The 18734-nt window shown below is 44.6% G+C and overlaps 1 long non-coding RNA gene across 1 annotated transcript in view; it reads left to right on the top strand.

Annotated features, from left to right (window-relative positions):
* The window catches only part of LOC140704604 (uncharacterized), a 48103-nt gene extending 37638 nt beyond the window's left edge, over window positions 1–10465 (top strand). The window contains exon 3 of the long non-coding RNA XR_012083911.2: window positions 10369–10465. This is a non-coding gene — a long non-coding RNA (uncharacterized LOC140704604). The remainder of the gene's footprint in view (window positions 1–10368) is intronic.
* The last annotated feature ends 8269 nt before the right edge of the window (window positions 10466–18734 follow it).

The following is an 18734-nucleotide window of genomic DNA, read 5'->3' as shown; positions in this document are numbered from 1 at the left end:
GTTATCCCTCATAACTTTCAACAGTACTCTCAGTATTTATTGCTTCTGAAGAATAATGCTTAGCCATTCCTCTCAACAGTCAGAGCAATAAGCATGGCTTACTGATACATTCACAGCGCGAGTGGTAAACTAGCACATACTGTATGATTTATTGTATGAAATAAGAACATGAAGGATAGTATGCGCTGATGCTTAGAGTACCTGAAGGAATGCATGCTTCAGTGGCCCCTAATCTACAAAACTCATTGGGGCATCCTGAGGTACTCATGCTCTCTCCTGGTCAGCCTGACCTATCTTACAAGGTATTGTTGGGAGGATGAAAAAGATGAGGAACTATTTCAGTGTGATGTACCCTCAGCTCCTTGGCAGAAAAATAGGATAGTTAACAATACAGTAGCAGGGATCCCCACATGCCACAGTGAAATTCTGTGGTGTCCTCATCCTCTCCAAGAGCCACCTCCACTCCAGAGTTTCTATCTCACCATCCAGCACTTGCTTCAGATCTGAGGATGCCCGGCAGGGCCCTTTCTATACCAGCAAACCTTGTCAGGTCAGCTGGCACCAATGCCCTGAGTACTTGCTCCAAGCAATGCTGGACAGTCAAATCTTGCTGCCATTTGTTTATTTATTTAAATCTAGATCACATTCTTCGGTCCACACAGACATCTAGAATGCCACTCAGCATAAGCAACTAGCGCACATAGCAGCAACAACAACAAAAATGAGAGTCTTGCAGAAATGTCACACTTTGTAGTGTCCTCAGAAGAGAGTGCCAGAGGCACAGGGACAGCAACTTGAACATACAGTATATGCATTTTCCTTATACAGTATACCCAAGGCAAACCATTTTTATCAGTTGGCACACGTAAGAGGACACACACACCAACACCATCCTTCTGCACCATTTGTGGGAAATTGTAAAAGTGGCAAGGCTCTAGAAAGAAAATAAAAAGGGGCCTCCAGCTGCATCAGGGAGTTTGCGCGGGGATACCAGGTACAGACGCAGCCGGTCTGAGTCCTAAACCTCCCTCCGAGGGTCATCTCATGACACTCAAGGATCTTTGTCAACACGCCATAAAGTATCTGGAATGTTCTGAAGAAGACTCTCCAATTCGGCGTTATCATTTTGCAAAGGGAGTTGAAGGGCGCTCCCATGTGGTAGAAACGTGCAAGATGCAGGCACACCTCAACAATCTCTTGCACTCAGTTGTGGGCAGACAGGCGAGAAAGGGAACAGTGCCAAAGCCTGCCTGCCTTCTACACCAGTGTTTCCAAACCTGTGGGCGGGAAAGTGTGTTTTGGGGTGTGTGTGTCAGGGGGTCTTCTAATATGTGTTGCAGCCTTTGTTAAATAATTTATTCCTTAACCTTTCAGAGTGGGATGTTAAAATCAGCATAGATGTGTATGTATGAGAAACATGTATGTGGGAGGAAGACGCCTCTAGTTTCTGAGAATGGATGCCTTTACTCTATTAAAAATGCCTTTTTATGTAAACGTGGTGGGGTTGCAGGTTACCTGGCCATTTTAAAGTGGGGGGGAGGTCACAACTCAAAAAAGGCTGGGAACCACAATTCTATGTACGATTATCTAAAATGCAAGAATCCTTGTCTTCTTTTGCACCTAATTTGGACCCATACACATACTTTTAGCAGCTTATCAGTATGTACCCAAACATTCATTCGTGCACAGGCATGTGTGCTTTTTTTTAACTGTGTAAGAAAAAAAAGGGGGAGCCATTTCCTTCTTCACCATCACTGGCCGATAGTGACCACTCCCTAGAGCATGCTCCCTTCCTTCCCTTGTGCATTTGTGCAGGGCTGCATTTAGTCAATGCAAACACATGCCAGTAGAGGGCGCTCCTGTCTCAGAAGTGTGAAAGAAGCCTTTCGGCTGTAGCCCCAACCTTGGATGCTCGCAGACCCCATTGCAAATATTCCTTTTCAAGAAGCTTCTTTGGCATTACTGGCCTTTTCACTGAGGAATACCTAATAAGCTTTTCAGGAATCTCAGAGTCTCCCTAGATTAGAATATAAGTAAAATGCCACTGCAGTAGAGATAGTGTTCCTTTCTTTAATCCAAGGGTAGAAAAACGTTAGCCCTTGTGGACTCCCGCTTGCGCCATCCCTTCTCATTGGCCCTGCCGAGTGGGGCAGATGGAAGCTGTAGGCCAAAAACTTCAGGGAGTGCGAAACGAAGTACTCCCCATCCTTACTTCCATCATTGCATAGAAGGCAACATTTTATCAAGCACTACTTGTCCTGCCGCAGTAATGAAAGGACAAGGAAAGTCTGCACCTGTTGAACTTCCCCGTTTCTGTGCAGCAACTAGAAGTCCACACATTTCATCACCTTATCTGAAGGGCTGGTGGAGAGAAACTGCCTGCAGCCAAATCTGTGGACTCAGCTGCAGGCAGTTTTTCAGCCACTCTTTTAAGACACAGCAAAGAAAAGAATGTGTGGTTTTTTAAAAAAATTTCTTTGTAAGTGATGCATTGCATCAGCGATGGTATACCAGAGTCTGAAGAAAAAACATCATTTCCCCTGCCCCTTTGCCAAGGAGCAGAGAAAAGTGTTCAATTTGCTGATATCCTGAAGTAGCTCACATATGAAGCCACTTCACAATACAGTATCAGAAATTTAAAAAAGAAAGTGTCAGTGTAAATAAGGTAGATGGAGCTCCGATATGCCATTTGGATGCAAGGATCACACCCAATGGCATATGTATGGCACCTTCACTTGACCCCCATGCGGCCCGATTTAGCCTGCTCTAGCCTGCTCCAAGATGAGCAGTACAGATGAACCCTTAGACGATTTTTTCCAACAAACAGCTAGACTTTGGGAATGTTACTTTTTGTACTCTGTCTACTAAAATTCTTACTCATCTTGACTGTGGGCTATCCTGGCTAAAAAAAAACTTGGAGAGTTGTAGCAGAAAAAAGTCACTTTCTGAAATTCTGGGTACAACCACAAAAATTCATGATTCTGAACTCTTAAGTACTGTATTCAAATGCTGGTAGACTACAACCCCTATCATTCTCAGCTACCACTGCTAATGTTGTTCTGTTTGGGAATAATGGGGGCTGTAGTCTAGCAACATAGGAGGGTTGCCAAGTTAGAGAAGTCTGGATAATATGGGACTCAGTGCTTGCATTTTCACATGTTCCTGCTTGCAACACAAGTACTCCGCCATGCGTGTCTTACAACTACTGGTTGCTCCTTGATTCAGTGGCTGATGTCACTGATTTGCAAAGCCAAACTGTGCCCTTCATCCTAACATTTATGTCTAGGAGGATGGAACAATTGGCTTGGAATGCTGTCCAGTTTTAATTATGATTGCTGAGTAGCAGCATTCAAGTGTTTTGTTCATTAATATATCTGAATAACTAACTTGTGAGAATGTTTTTTTTTCTGGAAATCCTTGTGAGCTAACTGGTGACACATTAATACATTTCTAAATCCATCGTTCAACATAGATCTATCATTTTGTCAAGCACAGCTAAGTAGAGTTTCCGCATCCAATGGTAGGGATTCAGTATTCCTGTTAAGGACCACATCCTGGAGACAAGAGGGCTGGCAGGAAGCACTCCTTCCAGAGGAAGCTGGTCTGTTCTTGTGATCAGGGATACATACAGGCAAGATCTATACAGTTTACATGGTTTACACAGAAGCAAGGCTGCCTGTAGCCTTGCATGGTCTTAAAGAGGGCATTGATGTAGTACATATATGTGCAAGCAATAATCCATTTAAGCCAGGAGCAGAAGCAGAGCAAAAAGTGCTGCTTATACACACCACCCCATGGTGCTTAAAAGAACTCTCTAGGTTGTTTACAATTTAATCATGCAGGCTACACTCCCCCACCCACCGCCGCTGCAGTGAGCTGGGTACTCATTTTGCCAACCTTGGATAGAGAGAAGGCTGAGTCAACCTTGAGCTGGCTACCGGAGCCTGATGAGATTGAACTCGGGTTGTGAGCAGAGTCTTGACTAGATATGGGAACTTAATATTTGTATCCCGGGGGATATGGATATGAAGCTTGCACCACAGGTGCCACAGCAGTCCATTCCTGCCCCCCTCCAGAACCAATCCGGTCCACTCACTGGGCCCCTTGCAGTGCATTGCATCCAGCTGTGGCAACATCATGCCAATCATGGACATAGCCCCCACCCCTCAGCCGACTGCTCAGAGCGGACAGCTGTGGCGAGAGGCAGGGCAGCGCCTTGTGAGTACGCATCGGAGGTACACATATGCCTTGTGAGGAACCCAGTGAGTGGACAGGGCTGGTTTGGGGGGGAATGGACAGCCGTGGCACCTGTGGTGCTGAACTTTGTGTTCGTACCCCCCCCCCCGGGAAATGAATACGAAGCTCCCATGTCTTGTCTTGACTGCTAAAACTTAACAGTACAGTCCCTAGTACAGTACAGCAGAAGATGGATCGGAATCTCTAGTAGATCTCCAGCTGATTTTCAGTAGATCAGGAACTCCACATGGTTCTCCCTGCTCCTTAAAAAAAATCAGGTAAAGGCCATTTGGTCTCTGAAAATAATACAAATGCAGGAGCAGGTGATACCTTTATTAGACCACTAAAAATACTAAAAAATTTGCTTGATTTTTTTTTAGTGGTTTAATAAAGGTATCACCTGCTCCTGCTCCCTAAGTCAGAACGCTCAAATCAAGCATGGTAGAAGAATTGTGTGTGAATGGATTTGTGTACAAACATCTATACTGGTACTGCAAGCCAATTCCTGCACCGAGCATAAGCACACAGGGACCTTGTGCCACCAATCCACGTGGGTCCTCATAACTCCCTATTTTGCACCTGGCTGCAGTTGGTAGAACTTGATGTTCAGGTGAAAAACAAAGTAGAGTCGTAGTTCTAGGTTGAACAATGCCTTTAGTCAATCACTAAAAAGTTACAGATAAAGTGAGATTTTGAATACTCCAGGTCCTCCCAGGCATTGCTGCTCTGAGTAGCCACTCCAAAGGAGGCCAGGAAATCATGGTTGTTGTAGTTTACGGGCTGTTGGCCGTATTCTGGAGGTTTTTCTTCCTAACTTTTCACAAGTCTCTGTGGCTGACATCTTCAGAGGACAGGAGACAGAATACAACTCTTTCTGTGTTCTGGTGTAGTATGTGGAATAGTTGAGTACTTGTAGCTGAGGGATCAGGTTTTTGTTCTTTTCAGGAGATTGATTACTGTGATCAGGGTGTTTTTTCTTATGGGTGTATTGTTGTGATAAGGTGGGAGATGTGCTGTCACTTTGATTGATGGGTGTTGTTAGCTAGTCTTTTGTGTGCAATGATTACCGGTCCTTGTGGCTGGGTAGTGTTCATTGACCTTTTTGTAGGCTGCATTTTTCAGTGCTGAGAACCAAACTTTGTTGAGTTTTAGACTTTCTTCAATTTTGTTGAAGCTGTGCTGGTGTTTGTGGATTATAATGGCTTCCCTGTGTAGTCTAACATAATAATTGCTGGTATTGTCAAGTACTTCTGTGTTTTGAAATAGGATTTCATGTCCAGCTTGTTTCAGGGCATGTTGAGCTACTGGCAATTTTTCCAGTTGTTTTAGTCTGCAGTGTTGAAAGACAAAACCTACAACAACCAAACAAACAAACTCTTCATCAAGCAAAGATGGTATAAAACCTGGCATAAACCTTGACTTGTTTCTACAGTAATTTGTTAATGATCCAATAAAGGTACTACCGCCCTACCCAGAATTTTGTCATATTTTCATATTTGTTGCTGGAAATGTCATTATTAACTGCCTGGGAGAAATCCTACTGCCATGACAAGAGATATTTCATGAGACTCAACTTCAGCCAGGAGTTCATTTCCCCAAGTCACCAGTGATGTGACTACCAATTGGACAATCTAGAAGTCATGTAATAAACTTTGAAGTGAAGTAGGAAGAACAAAGAATAACTATTAAAAATGGGGCTACTTGGATAAATTTCCCATGACTGTGTGGCACTTCAGTCAATGCAGCCCCTATGTGCTTGCAATTCATGCCTTACCACATGTACTAAAAAGGTGTAGCAAATGGCTGAGATAACACTATTGAAATAGCCTGCTTCTGGTCAAAAGCAGTCTAATCTTAACATTTTAATTTGTTTTTAATTTTGCCTCTATTTAATCTGTGTCCATATTTTTAAATTGTGCAACACTCTGGTACAAATAAAGAAAGAAAGACTACCAATTTGCGGGTAATGGACTTTTAAATGCATTGTGGTGCCAGCATTTCTTCTTCTACTTTGCTGAGACCTTACTTCATTATTTTTGTGCCCCAAGTCCAGCAAGAGGACAGCAGCCTCACCCAAAGCAACTGGCATTTCTACAGGCATTTCTACAGGAGCAACTGGCATTTCTTCCAGGGGAGACAGGTTTTAGCTTGCAAAGAAGGGACAACCAATACAAATATACCTTTGTGGCTAACAGTTGGAACCTAAAACTTCATTTAACTTTGTTGGCAGTCTCAGTTTGTGAGCCATAGGCATCATCACCCCAGGACCAATTTTTATAAGACTTTTTTCTGATGAAAAGTTCTGGAAAACTCAAAGGTTTGCCTTTTAAGTAATTTTTTAATGAACCTATATATATATAAAATTCATTCATTGAACAAAGTTCATATATATATATATGAACTTTGTTCAGTGAATGAATTTTACAGCTACTGTTTGCACTTGCTGTTAAAAGTAGTACTTGCGGTCTAAATATCTGCTAGAATTGCTGGAGGCTAACATTCTCAGATGCCTAGTGTAGTGTAGAGCAGTGGTCCCCAACCTTGGGCCTCCAGATGTTCTTGGACTTCAAGTCCCAGAAATCCTGGCCAGCAGAGGTGCTGGTGAAGGCTTCTGGGAATTGTAATCCAAGAACATCTGGAGGCCCAAGGTTGGCGACCACTGGTGTAGAGGATAGAGTGATGGACGAGGACTCAGGAGGCCTGAATCTGAAATCCCTGCTTCCTCGTGGAAACTCACTGGGGGTGTGAAACTGGCAAGCCCACTTCTTAAACACCTTCCTTACTTTGAAAATCCTATCAGGGTCACTGTAAGTTGGCTCCAACTTGATAGCACATAACAACACACAACAAAACTCCTGTCCAAGCAGTAGAGGAAAGGGAAGCTATACCTCAGTCTTAAATTATATTTGTGCTAAATCTCATCAATTGGTGGTGTTTCCCCAGGGAATTCTCCCTTCTGAAATCCTGGAGATATCCAGTTTCTCAGGAACAGAAATTGCATTGCGGCAACCAGAGTGAGCCCAATGAATCAATGGAACTTTCACAGGAGTTGACTCACCAAACCTCCACTGATTCAAAGGGCCTGCTCTAATTGCAATGAATTACTGTACTGGATTTCACCCAGTGTCAGATGGAGTGATGACAGAAGTAGTCATGTAGAATATATAAGTATAATTAGTTTTTATATTTCATAAAGATAGCACAATAGTTGAGGCATCTGGCTGCGGAGCCAGAGTTTGGGAATTCAGTCCACCCGTGGGCCTTCTTGACAGGGGCCGGACATGATGATCCATAAGGTCCCTTCCAGCTCTGTAATTATAAGATTATTATTATTTTAATCTTTCATGTGTCCAAGCACAGTTCTTTAGTTGAAGGTATGATCTCATTCAGTATAAGGCACCTTCATACATTCTATATCTATCTATCTATCTATCTATCTATCTATCTATCTATCTATCTATCTATCTATCTATCTATCTATCTGTCTGTCTGTCTGTCTGTCTGTCTGTCTGTCTGTCTGTCTGTCTGTCTGTCTGTCTCTGTCTCTGTCTCTGTCTCTGTCTCTGTCTCTGTCTCTGTCTCTATATATATATCTAGATAGATAGATAGATAGATAGATAGACAGACAGACAGACAGACAGACAGACAGACAGACAGACAGACAGACAGACAGATAGATAGATAGATAGATAGATAGATAGATAGATAGATAGATAGATAGATAGATAGATAGATAGATAGATAGATAGATAGATAGATAGATATCTCTATACAGTATATATATCACAGATGGATAACAACCAGGGATTAGGGGAGTTGGGAGTCATAAACATCTGGAGAGCCAAAGGCTCTCCAATATTTTTTATCCTCAGCCTCACTTTTACTCATAAGCTCATCATGAATCACATTAGCAGCGGAGCCCTAGATTACAGTGCTCACCTGCTTAATGCGTTGCTGCTAGGTAGGCGTTTTACCAAGAGTAACACCAAGGTCGCCTGGCAACAGTTCCTGAGCACTTTTCATACCATAATATATTTTCATAACTTTGATCTCATCTCCACATGATTTGAGATGAATATTGACAACAGTGTTTTGCCAAGGAGTTCTGTTTTAACTCTAGCGTCAGAGCTGCACGTACCTTTGGGATTTTCAGTAGAAAAGTTCTTTCACATTTCAAGTTTGCTCCCTTCCTCTTCTTACCCTGTTTCCCCGAAAATAAGGCCTAACCTGAAAATAAGCCCTAGTATGATTTTTCAGGGTGCTCCTAATATAAGCCCTAGCCCAAAAACGAGCCCCAGTTAAGTGAAACCCCATCCTCCATCATTGTGCAGCAATCAGAAGAAGATGACATGACTGTATTTGAATAAATGTAGATTGCTGTACATGAAAAAAATAAAACATCCCCTGAAAATAAGCCCTAATGCGTTTTTGGAGCAAAAATTAATATAAGACGCTGTCTTATTTTTGGGGAAACACGATAGATGGATGTTTGGATGGCTAAAGGCATTGCCTTTAACATATCAACCATTCCCATAGAAACTTCAAAATCAACAGGGGGAATCAACTGAATTCCACAGGAATCCACTATGCAATGTTAATTGCTTGGAAAGGTGAAATCCAAGATGTGGTCTTTTAATGTCATAAGGTATGGATCTTACAAAGTCATATTGAATTTTCCTGCAGAATTCTATCTATCAAGCTGTAGTTCAAGCCAAAGAAACAAGCTAGGAGGCATCTTCTCTGCCTTCCATGGGCATCCAGCAACACTGCATTCCTGTATAACCTATTGGGCTTCAGACTGACTATACCATGAATGGAAGCGTCCTCAGCCAGCGTTTCCAGCACCAGTGCCTCACAAGATCAGGACTGTGAACACATACCCTGATTTCATCTGGCTGTGAGTAGCTGAAAGGTTGTTGGTCTGGCCTGGCACTGCAAAGCCAATTTCCACCTCCAGTACCTGTCAGTGTGTGTGGTTCATGGGGCAAAGTTGACAATTCACTCTGCCCTCCTCAAGATACCATTTTGTGGACAAGTTTGGTAGCTTAATACAAAATAGATCCCCCAAGCCTGACATCTGCCCACCTCTGGGTAAGGCTGAGATACACTGACTGGCTCAATGTCATTCAATGAGTTTCATGGCTAAGTAAACATTTCCACCGAGAATCTTTCAGGCTGAGGCCAGTGTTCGAACCACATATGCCATACCATGCTGGTTCCTCTCTGAGCTCAGATATTTGAAGAAACAAGCCTGCCCCGTAGCTTCTGAGAACTGCAGCAGAAACTGTCCCATTGGAGGATGCATGGCGTGACCTTATTGCTAGAAACCTACTGTCTGACCCTGAACCCATGATACAAGTCACTCAGTCTGACTCTATGGCTCGCAGCTTATTTAAAAGATGACACTTTTTCAACTTGAACTGTAGAATTGAGCCTGTGTGTCCTAAGTTTAATTCTGACAGAGTGATTGCCAATGATTCATTGTGTTCATTCTAACAATCAACCACACTTTGGAACTGCTGCCCATTCTCTCCTCTCTGCCTCCTCTTCCTCATGTAACGGCAACACACAGTGGCACCCTTGAACTTTAGGGCCAAATATTTATAAGAATAGGGGACGTGGTGGTGCTACGGGCTAAACCGCAGAAGCCTGTGCTGCAGGGTCAGAAGACCAGCAGTCATAAGATTGAATCCACGTGACGGAGTGAGCGCCCGTCACTTGTCCCAGCTCCCGCCAACCTAGCGGTTTGAAAGCATGCAAATGCGGGTAGATAAATAGGGACCATCTCAGTGGGAAGGTAACAGCGTTCCGTGTTTAAATCGCACTGGCCATGTGACCACGGAAGATTGTCTTCGGACAAAACGCTGGCTCTATGGCTTGGAAACGGGGATGAGCACCGCCCCCTAGAGTCGAACACGACTGGACAAAAATTGTCAAGGGGAACCTTTACCTTTACCTTATTTATGAGAAGCTTCTGAGAAACTGGAATGTTCATAGACATTCTGTTGCACCTCATCAGTTGAGCTAGTTGCTGAAAACTGCATTGCAGCCCAAGGCTATTGCAGCCAAGAGCCACCACTGAGGTTTTTAAAACAGCAGCCTATATTTACTTCAAGTGTTTTCTTGTTGTAGAGCACATCTGACTAAAATTGGAAAAAACGACACATCAGAGAAACTTCTCAGAAAGAGCTGGAAGCCACTTTGAAAATGTGTTTAAGAATGCAGAAGCCAGATTACACAGGTAAAGGGATTGTTTTCCAATCTAATGTAAACATCTAAGTCCTTGTGTACTGGTTGTACACAATAGTTATACAATGTGAGGAAGTCTCCTTGTGACTCCAATAAGCTCAGCAATGGGGAGGTACGCGTAACCCTACTTGTCATTTACCAAAATATTTCTGCAATCCTAGAAAAAGAGAGATTGAGAGTGTGTGTGCATATATAAATCCTTAGCTTTATTTGTTTTATGACATCCGGTAATATGATGACAGTGACTGTTCGTTTTGGGATCCAGCTTTGTTGTATATGATTATTCCCAGAGTACATGGGTCTCAGCTCAGTGGAAAGAATTTCACTTGGCAACGACAATACCTCCATTTTACAGGCAGCAACTTAACAGAATGAATTGGGGATGAAATTACTGACTCAACACAATTGTTCAGACAAAGGTTCCCTGCCAATCAAGTTCCCAGCTGACCAAAGAAATAACCAAGCAACGTTTGCTCTTGTGACTTAAAACAAAGCAAAGCAAAGCAAAGCAAAACCTCAGTGTGTAGAAAACAGCAAGTGAAGTATGATCACCCAGCAATGTTCAAATATTATGCTTATGTTATAGGAACAGGAATGGTGACCAGTTAAAACACTGACATCTCTATCTGGCAAAGGGCAATTAAAGCAGTATAGGGATTTTAAAAAAAAAATGTATATATATATTCCACATTTCCTCTAAGCTGCAGAATTGAAGGAGCACAACATAGCATACGTGTTGAACTCATGTCATCCTCACAACCACTTTATGAAGTAGAAACCCAAGCTTTCCCATTACAGAGGAGAGGAACGCACATTTTTTTTAAAACAAAGGGACGAAGTCAGCAACACCAGAACACGTTTGCTGCTGCAGTGGTGGCACCAGTGTGTAGCCAACAGAATGCGAGAGCGGTCTAATGTGTCTGGTGGAATTATCACCCCTGGATTAAAGTGTTCACCTCAAGGTCATGTGACTTCATGGCTCAGTGGGGGTTTCAATCTGAATCTCCCCCATCCTAGTCCAGCATTCTGGTCGCTAGACCACATGGGACAAGAGCAAAGACTCTCTGTGCTAAAAATGTGACAAAGAATTCCATGTACAGACAAGTACACCTATGAGCCCTCTTTTCACATTGTTTGCTTACCTAAAGGTATGAGCAGGGACAGGGCTTTGCATGTAGTGCAGGGTTTCAACTTGTGTGTACAAATTTACATGCAATACTCCACTCTTTACCAATGTCCCAGCTATGCAGATGGACATCAGGAACAGGGACCATGTGAGATCAGGCAAGAGATTCTCCATACTGTCCCCATCACCTAAAACAAAGTGATATTCACAGAAATGCCTGCAGTGACTTACAAACCAACCTCTGGTGTTGGTCACTGTCCAAAAGACAAGGTAGGTGGGTTGTGCTGAGCACTACCTTGATCAGGCCACTGATGTCATCTGCTTTGGTATTTGATGTGCAAATCAAATGCACAAATCCACTTGTATACATTTAGGCACACCCACACATCTAAACATTGGCCAACACATATTTGCAAATGCTCACAGCAGGATTCAGTCATGTCACACGCATTAAGGGTTTTTGTCCTGGAAGTAGTAACATGAGGAGGGCCATGCATTGAACAAAATCTCCAAGGTAATGGTGTATGTTAACAATTACTAAAATGCACATTAAGTGAGTTTCATTCTCTTGCTCAGAGGCTTTCAGTGAGGGCACCAGACCAGACAGAGCAGCAACAGTGCATCGTTGCAGTGGTCTTCTGCTTGGAGCGACTGAAGACTGTTGAAGTGGAGCAAGGACAGGAACATCAAAGATGCTGAACAGCAGCAACTAGACATGGGCAATTCGTATTTGAATATAGGAATATTCAAATTCCCACACACACCCAGAACCAGCTGGCCCACTCATCAGGCTCCACACAGTTGTGGGGTCCTCCTTCAGCGGAGGCACACCAATCCCGGCAGGAGCCCAGCCAGCCCTTCCCTGCCTCCCCACGCAGCTGACCACTCATTGGCTGAGTAGGGAGACTCCCCAGCCTCCTTCCATGCTGAAGTGGCTGGAATGGTATGCTGCCGCTGAAGCAGCAGCAACTTTTCCTCATAACAGCTTTGGAGCAGCAGTAGCCTATCTGAGCAGTAGGGATAATCATAAACTCTATAGCTGCTCTTCCAGGTTCCTAAACTGTTCACCCTGACTGGTTCAGCTATCCTGAGGTAGATGTGGAAACTTGACTAGAAATAACATGGCAGGAGGAAGAAAGAGTGGGAAGATAACATCCCCCTGCCTTGCACTACTCAGATTTTGGTGGAGAGTTCTTCCAGCACCTGGATTAGAGCCAAAAAGAAAAGTTGTCCCGAGCAGAAGGACGTGGCCATGATGCTCTTCCTCCAATCAGCCAAAGTGATCTGCAAGACTTTGTGAGGGTGCCTTTTGTGACTTTGGTGGCATTTTGGGGCACTTGCTAAGGCCCATGGCTGATCCCTGGAAACATCCTGGACCTGCTCCTCCCCTCTTGCCATTGCTGCCTATTGGCTGCACTTTTCAAGCAAGCAGGCCACGACACAAATGTGTAAAGAGATGCGAGCATCATTCTCCACTTGTCTTAAGAGCACAGGCTACCTCAGACAAAAAGCCTGTCAGATCCAGGATTCTCTTCTCAGGATTCTTAGCAGGAAGCCCTCCAGCAGGACATGCACCCAATACCACCCTCCTGTCCACATTTTCCAGCAATCAGTACACAGGGGGACACTGCTCCCCACACTTTATAGCCACCTCGATTAATAACAACCACAGATAGCTTTACCCTTCACTTGGCTTGTCCACTGCCCTCTAGCTCTGGGCAATTATGCTGATTGGATTTCAGGAGAAGCAAAGGGGATGGTGGCAGTGAGCGTTGGGGTGGGAGTTGAACACACTCTTAAGCAGGTGTCTTGCCTAGGGATCCCCTGAAGCTGGCCTTGGTGTTGGTCTTAGCACTTACACATTGTGCTAGGATCCCTGGTAGGACCCATATATATGCCTCCATCTTGCCACTTACTATACCCCCTCTAGATTTTTTCGGTTAACACAACAGGGTGTCTTAAAAAAGTATCTCACCTATAGTGTAAAACAAGGTGTGGGATGTGTGGTTTTCCACATGCTGTTGGACTCCGATTCCCACTTCCAATCAGCATAGCCAACGATCCAGGATGATGGGAATTCTGGTTCATTAGCACCTGAACATCTCAGAGCGGGGGGGGGGGATGGCGAAGGTTCTGTCAAGCTCTGATGAGATCAGTTATCTGAGACCAGACATGAATCCAAAGGGGATGTCAGAAACGTTCAGGAGTTCTGTGCAGACTTAAGCCTGGGAGAGACCGGTCAGGCGGTTCCTTCAGCATGCACCCCACTCCTGTCTTCCCCTGCATTCACCACATCACTATTTGCCTTTGGGCTGTTTTGCAGCAGGGTAATAAATCTCCTCAGCATGGTAAGCTGCTGAGTTATAAGATATATGAATTACAGCAATGTACATTAGACTCTGGGAGGGTCTGCTCACTCCCCATTGTTGACATAGTATGTTTGTGGCATGATCTAAGTGACTGGGGAGAACTTTTCCTGAAATGTCCAGGGTAAAGCACATGCCACACTTGCCACCAGCTGCTTAGGGTATGTCATGAATTTGCTCTGCGCCACTGGATCTTGTAGGGGAGAGAAGATGGCTTGTGCCCAGGTAACAACCATAGTTGCCCGAAAGGTATACGAGAAGAAATGTAATACAAGAGAATTTTAAATTTAGGGCTGAGAAGAGAGTCATCATATGTTGTTCACATCCCTGACCATCAGTTATACTAGCAGGGAGTTGATGGGAACTGGAGTAGGGCCGCAAATGTCCCACTTTGGTGTGTTATTTGCAACCTGAAGATGAATGCTGGAGGCCCTCTTCCACTCATGCGTCTTCAGTGGTGAAGATCAACAGGCCCAGAGGGTGGGAGTGTCCTGCATAAAAGGAGAGCACATCCCAATAGGTTCCATGCAACAAGGCAGGGCTCTGGTGACACAGGTTCAGGAGGAGTGACTCAGTAACTGCATCAAAGTGGAAAGGGATTCCTCATGAGAGGTTTGAAAATCAGTGTGCCAGGTGGTCATTCCCTTAAAAGGTTGGATACTGAAAACTGCCAGCTATTCTTTCAGGGTGTTCTCCAGATGTTTCCAGCTGCAGCTTTCATCTACCCTAACAATTGTCCATGGTAGCTGGGACTGATGACAGCTGCACTCCAAAAGATTTGTTGTCTAGTCATTAAGTCATGTCCAACTCTTTGTGACCCCATAGTCCAGAGCATGCCAGGCCCTCCTGTCTTCCACTGCCTCCCGGATTTGGCAATGGTGCAGCTAAAAAATATTGTAAATAAAATAAATTCATGTTGGTGGCTTCGGTGACACTGTCCAATCATCTTGCCCTCTGACATCCCCTTCTCCTCTTTCCTTCACATTTTCCCAACATCAGGGTCTTTGGCAGGGAGTCTTCTCTTCTCATGAGATGGCCAAAGTATTGGAGCCTCAGCTTTAGGATCTGTCCTTCCAGTGATTTCCTTCAGAATGGATAGAGTTGATCTCCTTGAAGTTCAGGGGACTCTCAAGAGTCTCCTCCAGCACCACAATTCAAAAGCATTAATTCTTCAGCAGTCAGCTTTCTTTATGGATCAAAAAAAAAAACAACACAGCACAATTACTCTGTGCACTCTTCTCTCTCTCTCTCTCTCTCTCTCTCACACACACACACACACACACAGATATCAACTACTCTCCCCCCACATACACAGTAATCTACTGAACAGACACTATTTCCAGAGCTATGAGTTAGAAGCAGCATGGTGGCTGCAGGTGTTGCAGGAGGGCTACAGAGGGTCAGGTTTAGGTCATAAGCCTGACTCTCTTTACAAAACTCTGCCAAAAAACTCACACTGGGGGCTTGTCTCCATCACCAGGCCTCTCTCGACCTTACCTGTCTACCTCACAGGGGTGTTAGGAGGATAAAACAGGGTGGGAGAGAGTCCTGCCTGATGCTTTGAGCTTCATGTAGGGAAGTCCGGTTACAAATGTAATGGAAGTTGTTCTCATCATCATCATCTTCGTTATGAGCCCACAGAGGCCTTCAGTCGATAGAACTGCAAGTATAAAACCGCTCAGCTCGTGGTGGGACAAGTGTGCGTGTGTGTGTATGTGCGCGTGTGCATCTCTGTCTGTAAAACCCTGCCCCCGATCCGTTGTTTCCAGGGCCTGTGCTGGGTTCCCCAGGGCTCTGCCACAGTCCTCCGCTCCCGCCGCCCCAGCCGGGTCGCCTCTTCCATCCCCTCCTCAAACGTTGCCTTCTCCAACAACTTTCATCCCTTCTCCATCGGTTGCCACGGCAACTTTGTTTACAGCGTAATTTGGATCAATGGAAACCCAGCAGAGCCGGAGAGGGGGCTGGTTGCTAAGCGATGGGAAGCCCGGACGGCAGCAACAGTCACCTTTTTTCCTTTTTCTTCCCTCTTCCCCCAAATTTGCCTCCCCCTTTTTTCGAGCAAAAACGTCGCTTTGGGGCAGCTAGGTTTGTTTTGAGGCTTCTTCAAGGGCGATGCATTTGAAAGGTAGCCCATAAAAGAGCTGGCGGCAAACGGAAGAGGAGATGGTGATTATAATGATCATCATCATCGGGCATAGTTGTGTTTCTGCTTCATCCATTTTCCCAGGAAGTGGCGTGGGAAATGCACGTCGGAGTGGGATCCACGCGTGCTGTTATATTTTTCAGCCCCAATAGGGGGCGCTGTGGTAATCAAGCGGCTCTTGCTCTTTATAAGTGTGTTTTAACTGTTTTTGTTTTAATAATCAAGGACGGGGACGGGCTTTTCTTTTGATCTGAGAAGCCTGGTTCTCCAGATGTTTTGGCCTCCAACTCCCAGAAGCTCTAGCCAGCATGCTCCATTATAAAGGACTGTGAGAGTTTGATACCAAACATCTGGACAGACCAAAGCTATCCCCAATACACAAATATAGTTCTCATGCCTCTTTCTTGTTCCTCATCCTCAGTAGCCCTGTTTTGGTTCCACCTGTAGCTTTGCATTCATCACCCGTGTTTAGATTCAGCTGGAACCAACTTTTAGCAACCCTAACAAGGCTTTCAAGGTAAGTGAGATATTTAAGGAGTGGTTTTCCCAGTGCTACCTTTCCCCTAATGCAGTGATTCCCAACCTTGGGTAACCAAGGTGTTCTTGGACTGCAGCTTCCAGAAACCCCAGCCAGCACAGCTGGTAGTGAAGGTTTCTGGGAATTGCAGTCCCAGAATACCTGGTTACCCAAGGTTGGGACCCACTGCCCAAGTGAGTTTCCATAGCTGATTCAACCCCAGGTATCCCGAGTTTCCCCCTTCATGGATCGCTGCCTTGTCGTGGCAAAGGGGCTTGAGTAATTCAGAGAAGTTTTTGGGCTATGCCGTGCAGGGACACCCAAGACGGACAGGTCATAGTGGAGAGTTCAGACTAAACACGATCCACCTGGAGCAGGAACTGGCAATCCATTCCAGTATCTTTGCCAAGAAAACTCCATGGACAGAAACAAAAGACTAAAAGATATGACGCCGGAAGATGAGCCCCTCAGGTCAGAAGGCACCCAACATGCTACTGAGGAAGAGTGGAGGACAAATGCAAGTAGCTCCAGAGCTAATGAAGTGGATGGGCCAAAGCCGAAAGGACGCTCAGCCATGGACGTGCCTGGAAGTGAAAGGAAAGTCCGATGGTGCAAAGAAAAATACTGCATAGGAACCTGGATTGTAAGATCTATGAACCTCGGGAAGCTGGAGGTGGTCAAACAGGAGATGGCAAGAATAAACATTGACATCCAGGGCATCAGTGAACTAAAATGGACAGGAATTGGTGAATTCACTTCAGACGATTACCATACCTACTATTGTGGGCAAGAATCCCGTAGAAGAAACGGAGTAGCCCTCATCATCAACAAAAGAGTGGGAAAAGCTGTACTGGGATACAATCTCAAAAATGACAGAATGATTTCAATACGAATCCAAGGCAGACCTTTCAACATCACAGTAATCCAAGTTTATGCACCAACCACCGATGCTGAAGAGGCTGAAACTGACCAATTCTATGAAGACTTACAACACTTTCTAGAACTGACACCAAAGAAAGAGGTTCTTCTCATTATAGGGGACTAGAATGCTAAAATAGGGAGTCAAGTCATAAAAGGAACAACAGGGAAGTTTGGCCTTGGAGTTCAGAACGAAGCAGGGCAAAGGGTAATAGAGTTTTGCCAAGCTGGTCATCACAAACACTCTTTTCCAAGAACACAAGAGGCGACTCTACACAATGACGTCATCAGATGGGCAATAATGAAATCAGATTGATCATGTTCTCTGCAGCTGAAGATGGAGAAGCTCTATACCAGTGGTGGCGAACCTTTTTGAGCTCACATGCCTAAAATGGGGGGGGGGGACAGTGGGTGACATGTTGTCGCCGCTATTGAGGCGGCGATGGACCCAGAACCAGAAGACCGAAATTAGAAGTGGTGGTTTAAGGGAGAATCATGCTGACGGACCTGGAGGACTCAGAAGTGGCGGTGGAAGGGGAAATCCTGGCTGCACCTCATGAGGTTTGACTGTGCCGGAGGTTGGGAGGGGGAGTAGTGACCTATGGCTCGTGTGCCAGAAGAAAGGGCTCCGCATGCCAGCTGTGGCACGTGTGCCATAGGTTCACCATCACTGCTCTATACAGTCAGCAAAAACAAAAGCTGGAGCTGATTGTGCCTCTGATCATCAGCTTCTTATAGCAAAATTCAAGCTTAAACTGAAGAAAGTAGGAAAAGCCACTGGGCTAGTCAGGTATAATCTAAACCAAATCCTTTATGAATACATAGTGGAAGTGAAGAACAGATTTAAGGAACTCGATTTGGTGGACAGAGTGCCTGAAGAACTTTGGATAGAGGCTCGTAACATTGTACAGGAGTCAGCAACAAAAAACACCCCAAAGAAATGGAAATGCAAGAAAGCAAAGTGGCTGTCCAATGAGGCCTTACAAATAGCAGAGAACAGAAGGGAAACAAAATGGAAGGGAGATAGGGAAAGTTACAGAAAACTGAATGCAGACTTCCAAAGAATAGCAAGGAGAGACAAGAGGGCCTTCTTAAATGAATAGTGCAAAGAAATAGAGAAAAATAATAAAAAGGGGAAAACCAGAGATCTGTTCAAGAAAACTGGAGATATTAAAGGAA

This window comes from Pogona vitticeps, chromosome 2 (genome assembly GCF_051106095.1).
Source record: "Pogona vitticeps strain Pit_001003342236 chromosome 2, PviZW2.1, whole genome shotgun sequence".
NCBI classification, from domain to species: Eukaryota; Metazoa; Chordata; class Lepidosauria; order Squamata; family Agamidae; genus Pogona; species Pogona vitticeps.
The sequence above is the reverse complement of the archived record's forward strand: the minus strand, read 5'-3'. Positions and strand labels throughout refer to the sequence as shown.